The sequence below is a fragment of the Cryptomeria japonica genome, chromosome 10 (genome assembly GCF_030272615.1).
Source record: "Cryptomeria japonica chromosome 10, Sugi_1.0, whole genome shotgun sequence".
Classification (NCBI taxonomy): Eukaryota; Viridiplantae; Streptophyta; class Pinopsida; order Cupressales; family Cupressaceae; genus Cryptomeria; species Cryptomeria japonica.
In genome coordinates this window covers 596825617-596844480 of record NC_081414.1, presented here as the reverse complement: position 1 = coordinate 596844480, position 18864 = coordinate 596825617, and positions in this window count along the sequence as shown.

The following is an 18864-nucleotide window of genomic DNA, read 5'->3' as shown; positions in this document are numbered from 1 at the left end:
TTGATAAGTTGGAGAGTGCAATATATTATATCAGCAAGAACATGCAGAGGCATGAGTTAAATTACACAGTCACTAAAACAGAAATGTTAGCAGTTATATATGCACTCAACAAATTCAAGCACTATATAAAAGGATATTCTATATTTGTGCACACTAATCATACTCCAATCAGATATCTCATGAATAAACCTTCAATTATTGGAAGATTAGCTCACTGGTTATTGTTAATGTAGGAATTTGATATCACATTTGTTGATAAACTAGGAAAGTCCAATGTGATTGCAGATTATCTTTCAAGGATTCAATTGTAGGAAAATCCTGCAGCCATAGATGATGCTTTTTCAGATGAAAATTTATTCCTTATACAAGCCCACACTCCTTGGTATGCTGATATTGCCAATTATTTAGTTGTTGCTAAAATGCCAATTCATTTCTCTCCTAAAGAAAGAAAGTTGTTAGTTGAGAAAATCTTTAACTTCTCATGGATTTCTGATTGTTTGTTTTATACTGGACCTGACCAAGTCATGAAAAGATGTGTAAGAGAGGATGAAACATAAGATATCCTTCATGCATGTTATGATGAACAGGTGGACGACATTTTGCTACTAAGAGAACAACACTTAAAATACTGAACACGGGATATTATTGGCCAACATTATATAGGGATGCAACACAATATACAAGGAAATGTGACAAATGGCAGCGCATGGGGAGGCCTACTAAATCTGATATGATGCCATTATACCCACAAATATTAGTTGCACCATTTGATAAATGGGGATTAGATTTTGTTGGGCCTATTGATCCCCCTTCTAATGGAAAATCCTACATTCTTGTATGTACTGATTATGTAACCAAATGGGTAGAAGCTCGAGCTATGACACACGTAAGAGATAATAAAGTGGTTGAGTTCCTTTATGAAGAGATATTTACCAGGTATGGAGTTCCAAGGGAAATTGTATCAGACCAAGGACCACAATTTACTTCCACATTGATTGTAGCCTTGGTCAATGAATACAATATAAGGCACATAAAATCTACTCCATACCATCCACAAGCAAATGGACAAGTAGAGGTCACAAATGGGGAGCTAGAAGCCATTCTTACTAAAACAATAGCTATTCATAAAAAAGATTGGTCTCACAGACTTCCAGAAGTCATTTGGGCATATAGAACAGCATGGAAGACACCAATTGGTTTTACACCTTTTGAAATGATGTATGGAAAAGCAGCAATGATGCCTATTGAGTTTGAACATAAACTTTAAGAACAACTCTGCAATTGAACATGACACTTTCTGAAGCACAGAAATATCGTATTCAGCAATTGAATGCTTTGGATGAGTGGAGAAAAATGGATGTCCAACAAACAAAACTAATTCAAAATCAGAGAGCTAAGTGGCATGATAAATACATTAAGGAGAAGAAGTTTCAGGTAGGAAATTGGACGTAGCTATATGATTCAAGATATAAAGAAACTATGGGAAAGCTGCAAACCAGATGGTTAGGACCATATGAAATAGATGAAGTTTTCAAAAATGGAGTTGTTTGTTTGACCACTATTGATCCAGTTTAGTTTTATCTTATAGTAAATGGTCACCGACTACGTCTCTATCATAAGCCTACAACCAAAGAGCAGTTCTTGTAGCAATTTGCCAAGAAAGATCAAATATTGCTTCCTGCAGCAATTGGGCAAGTTCCTATGTTTGCAGAAGGGAGCATTCGGAATACAGTTCTTGTAGCTTCTGCAAGGAACGTTCCTAACACTTTATAATTATTCAAGCATCATTTCATAAAGATATTTCCATGTCTTATGGAAATATTATTCTTCATAAATAAATATTCCATCCATGTCATCCCATCTCATTTCTTTATCTATCATTTCATTCATATCAAATCATTTCATTTCACCATTCTTTTGGCTAACCGTTTTCATGCAACATTTATTTGCATGACTGCAAGTATGTACATATATTACTTTTTTTAATTATGCATTTATTATTTCACTATGATTATTGCCAATGCCAAATTTGTGTACACTTCCCTAAATCCTTTCCGCATGTGTGGACACGTGCCAAAATAAGTTGGGGGAGGGGGTGTTTTATGGTTCAATTTCCAAAATTAGTAATTATCCATCCTTTTCAGTATTTTGATTTGATTGCTTACCATCATTATTTTAATGAGATATTCTTTGGCATGAGAAAGTAATGAATTATGCTGCCAAAACTGGAAGTAATAAAGTAAGTTTTAAATCAAATATTTTTCAGCCTACAGAGTACTTCAGTTCCTTGTTCTCAGCTACAGAAATTGTTGTATTAACTGAGATAGTCATGGGTGGAGATCCTATCCGTGATGAGCCAATAATCAATGATGTGTTTCTACAGGATTCTCTTTGTGAGCATTATTTCCGGTTGCATGGTTGGATTGACTACTTTTTGAAAATAACAATTATAATGAGGAAATTCCCCCTGATTTCATGCATTCATTCAACCAAGGGGAGGCTACTATCAAAGGATTAAGTGTTATTGCTACAAAGAAATGAATAGGTGAAGTTACAGGGTTGTTGCAGGAAGGAGAGCTATTTCTTGAATCAAAGGATGCAATAAGCGCTAGATCATAATTTACGCACCCTACAGATGGAACTCTAATGGTGGATAAGCAGTGAACCAAACATGTATCTCTACCAGCAGAATGGCCCCAAGTGGCCTTTTACATAATGAAGTAAATTACCTATGATGGAAGGTATTCAAATTTACATTTAGCCCATTTAAAATTGCTTAATCATTTACGGCATGGCCGGAGGGTAAATGTTCCAAATTTTTTATACCACCTCATTTCCACAAGTGCCAAAGAAACACAAAAGAATGGAAATTGTTTTGTCAGTCATCATGGTCTGATAAAATTACTGGTAGAACGTTCTCTTAGGGATGTTTCATAGATGGCATGGGGGGTATTTGAAGACACTTCAGTTTAGGGTTGAAGATGCTCTTGTTGCAGATGAGTTGGCAGTGCAAAAGGAGGATATGGGAGCACCCTCTTCTCCTAATATTGTTGCAAGGAATGAATCTCTTGTCACCAAAAAAGCTTTGACTATTGTGGAGGAAGAGATGGCGGAAACAAATATTGAGCAACTCTCCACTTCTTTCCAAAGAGGAGCGACAACTTCTAAAAGAAAAGGGAAATAATTAGAAGAAATTAATGTAGAAGATGAACCTATGATTCAGCTACAACCAACACCGGTTTTTCCTGCAGCCAAGAGGCGTAGGCCGAAGGGAAATACCCCTGCAGCAAAGCCTCGGGTAGAAACCATTCTTGCAGCCACTCCAAAAGTTTACATAAGAAGGACTCGAAGTAATACCCAAAAAGTCCATCCAGCAAGTGATGCAATAGAGGTTATTTTGGGTTAAGCATCAATAGAGGAACGAGAGAGTCCAGCACACGTTGAAACCCAGGAGGAACATGATGTTGATAGGCTTTCAAGTTTGGCATATGTGGTAGAACAACTTGAGGAACTTTTTGAAGAAATTCCATGTCCTAAGGTAACAGCTATTAAACCTCCATCATCTCTCACCATTTTATCTATTGCATTAACATTCTATAGGCAGTGGGAGATAGAGAGGGTTAGATTACAGGGAATTATTGATAAGCAACATAGGGAAATAGAAAGAAGGGATGATAAAATTGAAGAATTAGAAGCCAAGATTGATGCAATTACCAGTATGGTCCCTGAGTTAATGCAATGTAGGGTGCCACCAAGAGTTTATGCTCTTCATTTAAAGTAGTATTTAAATTTTAAATTAAACCGCATTATTAGGGACCTTAGCCCTTCTTTAGACACCCCTAAGGAATTTTATGATGCCTATTAGACTTCTCCAACAATTGTAAAAAATTTATTGTGTGAACTCTACTTGCATAACTATGCTATGGCTTCTGATAGTGAGTGGAATCCCTTACTATACATTGGTGATATCCACATAAAAGCCTTAATGTCATGGGTTCAGAATGAGATCAGCATGGGAACATAGGCCAAAACACATAAGAGTATTGAGTTTGATTGTCCCATACCACTTAGGAAGGAAGCAAAATACCAAAGGATTCTTTATTATGATTGGCAGAAGTTATTGGCAAGGCCATATGTAAGGGGCCAAGTATTGCCAATGAGGGAAGAAATATTCCAAGCATATGAACACTTAATTCAGAATGAAGGTGCAACTGCAATTGACTGCGTGACTCAGCATTGGAACAATTTGCCAGAGGAATTAAAGTAGGGAGAACCTCATTCACTACCAAATTTTCATGCAGCTATACAAAGAGCCCCTAAATATATCTAACTGGGCAAGATGAAAAACCATAACTAGTTACCTTTGATCTTTCAGCCCCTATCCTCATGTGGCCATAGTTTGGATGTAGGATTACAGACAAACCCTATGAAGCAGATACAGAAGAGGCCAGATGGTCCAGGCTAGAAAAGATGAAGGGGTTTTATTGGAATTTAGCTTCAAGAGGAATAGGTCAAGGAACTGTTGGTGACTTAAGAGTTAGTGCCAGAATTAGGAATTTTCCTCTTGCTGGAGGATCGACAAGACCTTAAGTTGGGAGACATGATGAGTTGAGACATTAGCATCTTTTTATTCCTAAAACTCATAAGTTTTTCTCATATTTTCATTTATATGATGGGATAGTGATGATGTATTAAATGTTGACTATATGCATTTCAGATGTTAAGCTGAACCTATTAAATCATGTTTTGTCTTTGCCAGTTGTTCCTATAGCCATGTGATTCATTCTTGTTGCCATGTGGATTGTCTTAAGCAATATCATGTGTGAAATTAATAGATGTTTTGATTAATTAAATAGATGTGTATGTGCTTGTATGTTCTTTCTTTTGAATTGCAGGAATAATTATGATGTTGCAGTGAAGAACTCCTGTCATGCCAATTGCAGTAAGAGATATTCAAGGAGGTGACTAAAAGATCAAATTAGCGAAGAAGATGATGAGCGTAAAGAACAGAATAGGAGAAGTAGGCACACAATACTCATTCATGTCCGACTCAAGTGGGCATTAGTATTGTAAATACCACCATGCTATGTTATGGTTGTGGTTTGGTTTAGATCCACATTATCAGTGGCTTAACTCCAACTATTTCCCTTCATGAATATTATCCGCCTCTTCTGATCGGTGTGATCTGTGTTGTAGGATGTAGTTGTTTTCTTTTAAATAAGGATATTTGTCTCTTTTTAGAGGTTAGAAAGAAAAGAGAAGAAAAAGAGCAGAAGATTTAGAAATAAAGTGACAGAGTGTTTTGAATTTCTTTTGATTCTGAATAATGTATTGATTTTTGAGGAACAATGAATAAATAATAGTTATTCTGAGCACTTAGGTTTATTTTTGGAAGCCTAGAAGAACTCATCCAAGGGTCCCACTTGGTGAGTGTTCCTGTACCTTTGTTGAAATTAGTTTTCTTCTTTAGCTGCAATAGACGTTCTTGCATTGATTGTTCCTGTAGCCACTGGAAAGAGATCCATTGATTGTTCTTGCAGCCAAATAAAACAAAGGAATTCATGTTTGTCGACTTTGGACTTAGTATTTCTTGAATGAAATTTATGTTAATGTAGAGTTTTTCCTATAGCCATTCAGTTGTTTCAATTCTTGCTTACCTTTCCCACATAGATGTTAGTTGTTGCAGTAATGCAGGGTAGCTATCGCAAGAACTTAGTGCATATATAGTGCAGACCCATTTCAAGTATTACGTCCTTGGGTTGACAATCAAATGAACACCAACTATGGAAATAGTAACTTCACAGAGTGAATGTCCAAACTTCGGGTTGAGACTTTAACTATAGTTATTATTCTTATTGTTGGGCTAAACAATAATCTCATATTTTTTGGGGAAAAATGGAAGAGTTGTAGTTTAATCTCAAACTCAAACCCTCCTTGTTTTCTTTCCAAACCTCTAGATTTAATTGAGTTGCTCAGATTATTTTTTTTTAAAACCAAATAATGGGGTTGGTTGTTCATGATGAATGTTTGTATAAAACTCCATTGAATGTTCTCAGAATTAAATTTTAAATTGGAAAATTAGTTTGGGGTTTGGCAGATTTGTTGAATAAATGTGTGTAAATCAACCTTATTTTGCCAAATATGGTGTTTGGTTGGGAAAAGTTTACCTTTTCTGGGTTTGGCTATTTTGCAAATGTAAATATTTTGAAAACCATGAAGTTCTGGAAATTGTTATTTTTTGGCTCAGTCTGTGACTGTTCTTTATTTGGGGGTATTCTATTTTAAAGTTTAAAAAAAAAATGATTTTACCCCCCACATGGGATTGTAGCACACTGCTACCATAGGGTAGTAGTTCTACCAAAGGTAGCAGACTGCTACCGTATGGTAGCAGCTCCCTCCCCCGCGTTTTCTATTTTTGTGGTGTGCTTTGGCCCGCATAAAAATGCGTTAATAAAAATATTTTTTATATATATACATTTTAATATTAATTTAAAATATGTTTTAAATTATATTAAATTTGTATTTCTTTAAATATAATTCGTTAACAAAATTAATATATGTTATGGGGATATTTAGGAAGTCTCTATCATATGTTTTTTTGATAAATTTTGGAAGGTGAATTTAATTTATGTTATTTAGTAAATTTTAGAGAAATGAAATAATATTTATATTATTTGGAAAATATTGGAGAAATAAATATTATATTATTTGTTAAATTCTTGCGAATTAAAATAATATTTTAGTATGGAAATTCTTGAGATTAAATTTTATTTCATTGGGAAATAATTATCTACCCTAGTTATTTTTAATGTATATTTCCATATTCGGGAAAGTGTATCTTGGTTTTGGAAAGGATAAGTTTAGATAAATTGTTTGGAACAAGTATGAGAATGATGTTTTATTTTGAAGAATAAATATCATATTTTAGTTGATTAATGTTTATTTAATTATAGGAATGTGATTTGGTTTGAGAACTCATGATGACATATTTATGTTATTTTTATGATGCAAAACGAACTATAGTGAGTTAGTAAACCATGAGCGACATGTACCTAGACAAAGTAGACAATTTGCAATCAAATTAGAACAATTAGAAAATTGGATCGATTGTAGTGTTTAAACGATATGGAATAAGATTGTCTTTTCTAATTTATGCCTATGCATGTTTAATTTTTTGTATTCGCATTTGATTAAGAAATGGCAAGTTCTTGATTGTGATTGTTGGATATTGTCGTATGTTGATTTGGGTACCTACTTATGTCCTTGATCTCGAGTTTTGGACTGTTTTCATGTGATGCTTTTGTATCCGGTCATGTTCTTTATGCGAGTGTTGAAATGTTGGTATGCGGTTGACCATAGCTAGTCATGTCCCTAGTCAGAGTACCGTCATTCAATGCACCTCGTATGAAAACTTGTTTGGCCAAGTGGGTATTCCTAACGTATTGAACTCCATAATCTTGTCCTGGTGTATTCTTTGGTTTAGGAGTTCGTTTGATTATGGTCTAGTGTCATGTGAGAAAGTGGCTTTCGAGTGGGGGTTGTGCCCAAAGTTGTTGTAGGGTAACCCATCGAAAGTGTGTCTAAATAAGTGATAACCTAATAGCATATTAGAGAGTTTAGTTAATGAAAACACTAAGTAAGATAATTGTTCCTCATGCATGGGATGAGGGCTAGTACAGACTCGACATGTAGTGAGAAGGCCTGAAATGGCAAACCAACAACCTTGTCCTCACAAAAGGATGTATTGGGTCCATACGAGACTTGGATGGGCCAGAGGTTCGGGATAGGTTGCCAGGATAACCCAGTAGATGGGGCTGAAATGTATGGAGGTCTGCCATGGTAACCATACCAAGTTATGTGATGACACTTGTCCCTTATGTTTGCTAGTGTGTTGTTTGCGCTGTCTTTGATAGGAACACTGTTGTGGAGTTGTCTTGTTGTTTATGCGCTTGTGAGAACCTGATATTCATGTTAGACCATGGGTTTCTTATGATGGGTTGCGAAGACCTAGTCTCGTGGGTGCTCCAGTTGATCTTTGTATTTGCTTCTTATCATGTTCAGTTGGATCCTTTTCCTATTCAGGGATCATTCATGTATCTATTGGACCGATATGGTCATATGTATTATTATTTTATGTATGGCTTGATGACAAGATGTAAATGATGTGAACCTTATATATTCTTCACCCTATTATTTATTAAAGGGGTCTTGTAGTTGAGCAGACCCGAAGATGTAGCCCACTAGGGGTGAACTCTGATATCATTTTTTGTGTTATGTGGTGTTTGTGTTCTTTTGTTTCATCTTTATTTAGCATGTATGGATGGCATTATGGTTTAAAAGTATTATGTGGACTAGATAATATTAATCTTAAATGCATCTATGTAGTTATCTTATTAAATGCAGTAATTTGGATCATGAAGAACGTAGTTTTGAATAATGGAAAGTATTCATTAGTTTATAATGCAATTTAAGTATGTAATGAGATTAGATGCATGACATATGTTTTAATGTAAGATTGAACATAATGTATGGTTAAATTGTAATGGATGAACTTAATCTTGTTATCTATATTTTTAACCTTAATGGATGAACTCATCATGTTATCTATAGTTTTAACTTACCGAATGAATTTATCCTTGTTTAAAGTATTATCTTGTCATTGAGTTAATCAACTTAATTGGATTAATTAGTGTGAGTTGAGTTAAGTGTTGAATTAAGTAATCACATTGGGAAACTCTTGAGGTGTTATTTAAGTCTTCCGCTGTGTTATCTGAACTTATGCTAACTCATTGTATCGTTATGTTGTGTTTAATTTTTTTTAAAAAATATTTGTACTCTATTCTTGTGTTTTAGCTTTATCCCTTCGAGGTTTCCTGGCAGGGCATTACATTTGGTATCAGAGCCAGGTTTGCAAACACTGGGATCTCTAGTGTCACTTGTGCCCTTAGTTGGCGTGAGGTGTATAGACCTTATGTTGTATGCTTGTCCTCCTTTTGTATGCTTGTGATTGAGGCATAGGAGTTTGAAGATCTTAAGGACTCATGCTCTGTTCTTTTTGCGTATTCTTTCAAGAAAACCTTAATTGTGTGTAACATGTGTGTTCACACCTTTCTTTCTCCTTTCTGATGTTGGTGATTTTGAGTGATTATATGTTCTTTGTTTGCTTATTGATAACTTGGTCTATGATTACTCTTATTTTGAGAGAGAGTCGTATGTACCTCCCTTATTGATTGTTGTATTCTTCAGACTAATCCATTGGGTTGGTCAGTGCTTGTTTGGAATCTGGAAGTACGAAATATGCTTGTATTAAGATTATGATCTAGCTTGGTGTTGTTAACTTGAAAGACTTGTATGGTAGATGTTTAATGCTTATTATGTAGCGAATTGAATGGTTACCATCCTTCCTCCTCTTTCTCTCTAGAAATTAAAATGTTTGTTATATGTGTATTTATCTCTTATGTGAGTTTTATTATTGCGAGAGAAAGGTTGTGACTTCTTGAACCCTTGTGTAAGCCTAATGATGCTTCTGTGCTTCTGGATAATGAGAGGGCTATGGGTTTAAAATTTCATAATGGTTATTGGGAGGAAATTGTATGTTTTCATTAAGAATTCTCCATGTGTGTTGTAGAAGTAACATAATGGAAATTCTATCTTAGGTAATGTGTGATTTTGTACGAATAGTGAATATGTGAAACTGCCTTGTTTGTAATAAGTTGTGTGAAAGGGAACATGTTATAGTGGCTAAGAGTGTGTTAATGTGTTCCATGAAAGGTTTCTTTATGTGTTTCATAATACTGATTCAATTGAGGACCTATTTTAACAATGCTATATTGAACTTTCTTTTGGATACATATAATTGACTTAGCATGAATAGAAAGTGCAAATGAAAAGTTTCTTTGATGTCCATGCATTAATTGTATTATTTAGTTGATAGTTCCTCGTTTACCTTCTTATCGTATTTTGATTTTCGATGAAAAGTTGTAGGTTATGATATGTTTCGTATTAATTAAGAGTAGTGAGTGTTCGCAAGAGGTCTTGCATGAACGAAAGATTGTCTATCTTGATTTCTTGTGTTGGAAAAATTAGGACATTCTGTTGCAGCCATAATATTTGGAAATGTCATGATTAGGCCAATTGGTATTCTTCTAAACGGTAGTGAAATGAAAACCGTTCAATTAAGATGATAGGCATATAGTGAGAAATTTTAGCATGTTGTGTGATCTTGTTGAATTTGTGCTTATGTATGAAATGGGTTGACTATCAAACTCTCTTCCCCCCATCCCATTGGTGATTATAAGATTTTTAGAAATGCTACTAGAGAATGCATTGATTTAAATAGAATGTTTATAAAGCATGTGAAATTGTATTTTTGCATTTTGGCTTCATATTGAAAGATGGAAGTCTTACGCGTTGGAAAGAAATTTGCATGGTTAGTAATGTGATTATGAATTCTTAGTGGAATTAGTGAAATATATAAGAATTATGTTACTTCCTTATGTAATTTTGAATTGCAAATAATTTCAGTACTTGCACCTACAATAAATTCTATTCAGTTATTCATGTGGGAAGCATAATTAAAACCTTCCTTGAGTAGATAATAGTGTATTGAAAAGTACTCCCCGTAAATGTGACTAAACCAGTACTAGTGCTTTCATTGTGTATTGTAAGAAACCAGTGCTTGCTATATGTGCCCATGGGATGGTAAAGTAATCAACCATGGAGGATATGTTTACTTATGAGTATGGGAAACCATACTATTTATGTGATGTTGCTTATTTGTTACCCTACTGAGTACCAAACCTTGGGTTGTTGGTAATTCAGTATGTTAAGGGGTAGTATTAGAAGTCACCGTTCCTTGAATAGTATGGATTGGTGTACGAGTAATGTTGGCACGAAGCGACTTTAGCTTCTCTACTTTGAGGAAAAATATAATTATATAATAAAACTGTATTAAAGGTGTACTCAATACTTTCCCTTTTTGGTGAACCAATTTATAAGGTTTATGTGTGCCAGCCCATTTCCCCTCCTTTATTTGAGCATATTGATTGCAGTTCTTGAGCATAGTGGTGGTGTATCTTGGAGGATCTTTTGCCTTGTCTTCATGAAAGGTATGTTATTTCCACATGAGCTGCCAACTAGCAGGCGTTGGTAGACATGTGGGTGGATCTTAGCCATGTGCACCACTGGCTTACGGTGAGTATCTTGAGAGGTACGTCGCTATGCGGGATGTGACCTGTGCATGCATGTTTTCTCCGTGAGGTACACTACCATGCGGGATACATCCATTATGTGTCTTTTCCGCTTGGAGTATTTCCATGCCACGTGATGACATGATGTGGGGTGATGTCGAGGTGAACACTACCATGTCGTGTGGATGTATGAATAGGCCACACCACATGATGAGCTACTACGATAGCTAGACGGTTGTTCTCTCCTTCCTCATTGGTGGCTAGATGCTAGTCACATAGTGATGTTATGTGCAATTGATATTCTTATTTTTTTCTTTGTGGACCAGCAATTTATTCTATTTGACTTTGAAGGTTTAGCCACGATCTTGTGATCTTTTGCTTAATTGATTTGGTGTTGCAAATTCTGGAATTTTTCTTGCCTTACTATTGGAATTAATGATTTATTATCTTTATTCATTTGTATTTTGGTGGCTCAATTGGTTTATCCTTATTGTTTTTGCATGCTGGTCTTGTGTTGAGATGTGAATTCCTCTCCGAGGATGTATGAGATGGTCTTGGTTGAGTGTATATGAGGAAGTAAACATAGGGAACCTTGAGGATGGGGGTATGTGAGGTTGTGATGCAGCTAGGATCCACTACCTATGTGTGGTGACTATCTCTTGGAGGCTAACCACCTTACTCAACAAGGGATGTTCACGAAGGTCTTGTATGGAAGGTAGCACCGCTATGGTGTGCCCTAGCACCATCGAGCCTTGAGTGAGATGTTGGATAGTATGATCATGTTATTGTTTGGAGATCAAGCATAGAGATGTTGATTGTGCATGTTATCTTTGACTGAGCATTAGACGTGCTCACATGTGGCCTTTTGAGTTGTGCATTCTAGTTATGTGGATGGTTATTATGTGTAATCATGGAGTAAATTGTGTTAGCTTGTCACTATGTTATGGGACATAGTCATTGGAAAGGTTCTTATATGCCTAGCAAGTGTAAGCAATTATGCTCTATATGTTGCTCTTATTCCATGAAAGCTAACTTGGTTATAGAATTTGAATTTTGAAGCTAGTTCTATGCGATAAAGTTTTATGAAAAGATGGATTGGTAAAGGAAATTGATCATGATGGCATGTTTTCTTGTCATATTAGTAGATGAGTATGGTAATTGTTAGTTACCTCTTTTTATGCTTTAATTTGGTATGATGAAAGGGAGAAAATTATTGTTTCTCTGCTATGATTATAGATAGTTCTTAGAATATTTTAAGAAAAGTATGGATTTAGATGTATCTTGCCAATAGATAATGGCATTCGTAGAGGATTTAGCAATAATGTTTCATTTATTTGTGGAAAGATTCCTATGTGCAATTTGATATTTGTTGAATGAGTTTCAGGGCTAATGCGTGCGGCATGTCCTCTGTCTAGCTTTATGACTTCCAAGAGTAAGTCGGAACCTAGGGGGGAGAATGTAGTACCCCTGCCCTAATCAGATTCTAAACTCGGTTTGACCTTGGTTAGTTTATCATGTAATCATGTTATAGTCAGATGTTTTAATTATCGTGCATACATGTTAATGTGGTTTTCACATCAATTCGTATGCAAGTTTATTAGTTCTCCTATTTTGTGTTATTAATCTCAGGCTAACAGTTTCATTAAGTATATATATGTATGCAGGTAAGACTCTTGGTTGCAAGAGATTTCAGGTACAGTACCGCATGGGTACGAGGTTCGTTTCCGCCAAGATTCATAGGTTTGAGTGTACTTCTTTGGTCCTTAGATTTTGGATTAGGTGGTTGTAAGACCCTTGTTTGACCATAGTCATGCTCAAGTGAGCGCCGTCAGTCATCATTGGTATTCCCTTTGGGTGGGTATGCAGGTCGTCTATCTACATGGCTTTCTTGGGTTGCATATATTTGTGTGTTGTTAAATTGAGTAATTAATCCTTAATGTTTAATTTGATTTAATGTGTGTTTGCACATTGTAATTAAGGGACTAAATTAAATAGGTTCCCTTTTTGCGATTAATCGTTAATTAGAATTGCTCAATCCAAATTAGTAGCAAGTTTGATTAGATGGCTAATTTTAAATTGATTAATTTATTTTGTTTATGCTTTTGGAAGGGAAAGATTTAAATTTAATTGAAATAGAGTTAATTTAATTCCCTTGGTTTTTAAAAAAAAAATAGAAAGGTTGATTTTAATTATTTAAGAAAATCAATTTTAATTAGAAAAGCAAGTTTAATATATTTGATATAGTGTGAAAGAATGAATTTGGGGATTTTATTTTAATTAAAAATATTTTACCCTCATTAATATTTTGGAATATAAAGGTTAATTTTGTTAAAATTGAGAAAATTAGAAATTAAATGAGGAAGAGGCATTTTGATTTTTCTAAATTAGGAATAAATTGTGTAAAAGTATTTTTATTTAGAAATGAGTTTTTTGGTCAAAAACTTTGCCATTTAACCTAGGGTTGGAAAAATATGGCCGGGAGACATTTTGGAAGATGTTCTTGAGAGATTTTGTGGGAGGAGGAATTTCTAGAGCTTGCGGGTTGGGCTCTTCAACAAATCTCTTCCAGGATTGCATATGGAAAATTTGGGATTGCTCATCTACAATTTGTTCTTCCAAGAAAGCAACAACAGGTTGGTTGATTTGGGCTTTTGAATTTTTTAATTTTTTTTAAAACTCTTTGAAGATCACAAATCCTGAATTAAAATCATATCTTTGGTTTGATAGTTTGACTTGTTGGTTTGGAAATAAAATCTTCATCTTCCTTCTCCATTTTGTGCTTCAAATCTTTGAGTAAATTGGTTTTAGTTTGTGCTTTGGAAAATTTGAGTAGATCTGGGAATTGCTTTAAATAAAATTCTATGTTTGCCTGAAGAAAGTTCTCTATGTTTTTGTAAAAATTTCTTGATTGAAGTTTTCAATTTGGTTCATAGAATGAGAGATTAGTTTGTAAATTTGGTTAAATTCACCCCTATATGGGGTTATGTTGGCAAAATTTGCCCAAATCTAGTTGCCTAAGATTTAATTAAGTTTCAAAAATAAAAATTCATTCTTTCAGCATATTGGACTCTCAAAATTTTGGTTATTAGACTTGTATTGGAAGGGATTTGAAATAGAAAATAAAAAAATTAATTAAGTATTAACTGATAAAAGTTTAGCCATGATCTTGCGATCTTTTGCTTACTTGATTTGGTGTTGCAAATTCTGGAATTTTTCTTGCCTTACTGTTGGAATTGATGATTTATTATCTTTATTCATCTGTATTTTGGTGGCTAAATTGGTTTATCCTTATTGTTTTTGCATGCTAGTCTTGTGTTGAAATGTAAATTCCTGTCCAAGGACATATGAGACGGTCTTAGTTGAGTGTATACGAGGAACTAGACATAGGGAACCTTGAGGATGGGGGTATGTGAGGCTGTGATGCAGCTAGGGTCCATTACCTACCTATGTGTGGTGACTATCTCTTGGAGGCTAACCACCTGACGCAACAAGGGATGTTCACGCGGGTCTTGTATGGAAGGTAACACTGCTATGGTGTGCCCTAGCACCATCAAGCCTTTGAGTGAGATATTGCATATTTATGATCATGTTATTTGTTCTGAGATCAGGAATAGAGATGTTGATCATACATGTTATCTTTGACTGAGCATTAGACATGCTCACATGTGGCCTTTTGAGTTGTGCATTCCATTTTTGTGGATGGATATTATGTGTAATCATGGAATAAATGGTGTTATCTTGTCACTGTGTTATGGGACATAGTCATTGGAAAGTTTTTTATATGCCTGGCAAGTGTAAACAATTGTGTTTTATATGTTGCTCTTATTTCATGAAACTTAACTTGGTTGTAGAATTTGAAAATTGAAGCTAGTTCTATGCGATAAAATTTTATGAAGAGGATGGATTAGTAAAAGAAATTGATCATGATGGCATATTTTCTTGTCATATTTGTTAGATGAGTATGGTAATTATTGTTTACCTCTTTTAATGCTTAAATTTGGTGCAATGAAAGGAAGAAAATTCTTATTTCTCTGCTATGATCATGGATAGTTCTTAGAATGTTATAAGAAATGTCTAGATTTAGATGTATCTTGCCAATGGATAATGGCATTAGTAGAGGATTTAGCAATTATGTTTTATTTATTTGTGAAAATATTCATATGTGCAATTTGACATTTGTTAAGTAAGTTTCAGGGCTAATGCATGCGGCATGTTTTTCTTCTAGCCTTGCGATTTCCAAGAGTAAGTCGGAGCCTAGGGGGGGAGGATGTAGTATCCCTGCCCTAATCAGATTTGTAAAACCAGTTTGATCTTGGTTAATTTACCATGATGTGATGTTATAGTTAGATATTTGATTATTGTGCGTACCTGTAAATGTGTTTTCACATCGATTCTTATGTAAGTTTATTTGTTCCCCTCATTCGTGTTATTAATCTTGGGCTAACACTTTTGTTAAATATATATGTATGAATGTGTGGTTCATGGTTGTAGGAGATTGCAGGTACAGTACCGCATAGGTATGAGGTTCGTCTCCACCTGGATTCATAGGTTTGAGTGTACCTCTTTGGTCCTTAGAGATTGGATTAGGTAGTCATAAGACCCTTGATTTACCCTTGTCATGCTCAAGTGAGTGTCGTCAGTCGCCCGTCAGTTTTCCCTTTTGGTTGGGTATGCGAGTTGTTTTTTTGTTTGGCTTTCTTGGGTTGCGTGTGGTAAAATTGAGTATTTAATCCTGAGTATTTAATTTGATTAAATGTGTTCTTTTACACATTAGTAAATTAAGGGACTAAATTAAATAGTACCCCTTTGTGCAATTAATCATTATTAGAATTGCTCTATTCATGTTTGTAGCAAGTTCAATTAAATGGCTAATTTTAAATGATGAATTTATTCAGTTTATGAATTTTGAAAGGAAAGATTAAATTTTATTCGAAAATAGAAATATTTTACCCTCCTTGGCATTTTGGAAATAGAAATGTTAGTTTCAATTAATTGAGAAAATCAATTTTTAAAAGAAAGGCAAGTTGTTGCATATTTGAATTGTTTGAAAAAAATGATTTTTTATTTTAATTGAAAGAAAATATTTTAAATTAAAAAAAAAAAAATTTTGGTCAAACATTTTCCATTTAACCTAGGTTTGGAAAATAGTTTTGAAAGATTATTTTTGGAGAGTTATTTTTGGGATGGAGAAATTTTGGGCATTTTGGGGGAAGAAGGATTTCTTGAGCTTGCAGGTTGGGCTCTTCATCAAATCTTTCCTAGGAATGCTAAATGAGGTAGGATTCTTGTTTATCTCTTTGATTTCTTTGTTTAATAGAGACTTTTTTGGATTTTGAAGGTTTCTGGTTGTGTTTGTGATAATCTCATATTTTTTGGGAAAAAATGGAAAAGTTGTAGTTTAATCTCAAACTCAAACCCTCCTTGTTTTCTTTCCAAACCTCCAGATTTAATTGAGTTGCTTAGATTTTTTTTTTTTTTTAAACCAAATAATGGGGTTGGTTATTCATGACGAACGATTGTTTAAAACTCCATTGAATGTTCTCAGAATTGAGTTTTAATAGGAAAATTAGTTTGGGGTTTGGCAGATTTGTTGAATAAATGTGTGTAAATCAATCTTATTTTGCCAAATATGGTGTTTGGTTGGGAAAAATTTACCTTTTCTGGGTCTGGTTTTTTTGTAGATGTAAATATTTTGAAATCCATGAAGTTCTGGAAATTGTTATTTTTTGGCTCAGTCTGTGACTGTGCTTTATTTGGGGCATTCTATTTTAAAGTTTTTAAAAAAATATATTTAAAAAAAATGATTTTTTCCCCCACGTGGTGGGAAAACCCCACCATGTGGGATGGTAGCAGTGCTACCAACCGTATGGTAGCAGCTCCCTCCCCCGCATTTTCTATTTTTGTGGGTGCTTTGGCCCGCATAAAAATGCGTTAATATAAAGTTTTTTTAATATATACATTTTAATATTAATTTAAAATATGTTTTAATTATATTAAATTTTTATTTCTTTAAATATAATTCGTCAAGAAAATTAATATATGCTATGGGGATATTTCAGAAGTCTCTATCATATGTTTTTTGATAAATTTTGGAAGGTGAAATTAATTTATGTTATTTAGTAAATTTGAGAGAAATGAAATAATATTTATATTATTTGGAAAATATTAGAAAAATAATTTTTTTTTTTTTTTTGATAGGTAATAGGCCATAGCCGCAATATTTTTATTGAATTAAAAAAGTTACACCTCAGTTCAGTGTGGGCACTGGTAGGAAAGAACCAAGGTAAGAAAACCTCCAGTCTCGCCCAAGGAATTTCTTCCTAGCATATGAGTTTACATTAATTGCCATTTTGTTGATATACAGTTAGGCTTGGCCAACCAGTTTACAAATACACAATACCCATTGTGTTAAATCTTTCCTCAGTGTTGTTGTTGTGGAATTAATTATTTATCTTCTGCCTGGTGCCTTGGTGCTTGCTTTCTTTCTCAATCTTCCAAGGGTGAAGGGTGAATGGATCCATATAAAAAACCAAAGCACCAAACACATATCCTTCTATCGAATGCAATTGTTAAAACTAAATCCTAATTGATATCCTAGGAATATGTAATTCTATTATCGAATATATGTTTTATGTGAAAGGATAAAACATCCTTATCTCACAAATAAATACCAGTGAAGCCAGTTCGAACATTGCTGAGAAATGCATTACCTAACATAAATAGGTCAATCATAAATTTGTCTCCTTCCTTCCAAGCCAACTGCACAAAGTCGATATTAGAAACAGAGGGGAGGATGCATAGTCTTGTATCCTAAAATCAACCCATCAGGATATCTCCATTTTGCATTGACTTTAGGATAAAAGGACCTCATATCTTCCCTTTAACACAAAAATTTTAAAGGAAATAATCACAATTAAGCTAACTTGCTTTCAGATAGTGCTTTATAGTAGAGGGAACATAGAACCTTCCAAACTGATTTGCTTTAAATAACAGCAGGCAACATTCGTATGCAATATTAAGAGTTAATGTAATAGCCACCCCGAGCCTTTCAATAGGCCATATCCTGCATGGAGTATACCTGTCCTATTTCCTAGTCCCTAAATGACACAACCTCGACTTTGATAGGGAATCCAGCCCTGTAGATCTTAGGTAGCTGAAAATAGGGTTCTGACTTGCCCTGTTTTGGCAGTTTCCTGACAAGTATGCATATCTTTGAATGATGATTATTTAGTGCCTAGATTTTAGTATTATCTTATAATCTCTTGTGCTATCCTTCTTGTCAATGCATTTCCCATATTGTTAATGACCGTGAGGGGAGCAACCAGCCTTGATGGGTTACCACTAGATCAGATTATTCATTAAGGCCACAGAGTGCCTAAAGGCAGTCACGACAAGAGAGCAAATTGCATTATGACAACACATAGAGTTATGAATTAATATGTAAGATAAATTCTATTTTTATTTATATGCCTAAACATACATAAATATATATACATATTTATAACTTTATGTGTGTGTGTGTGTGTATCCACACACACACACACACGGATATATATATATATATATATATATATATATATATATATATATATATATATATATATATATATATATATATATATATATATATATATATATATATATATATATATTTGTATATTTAATAAGTAAGCTA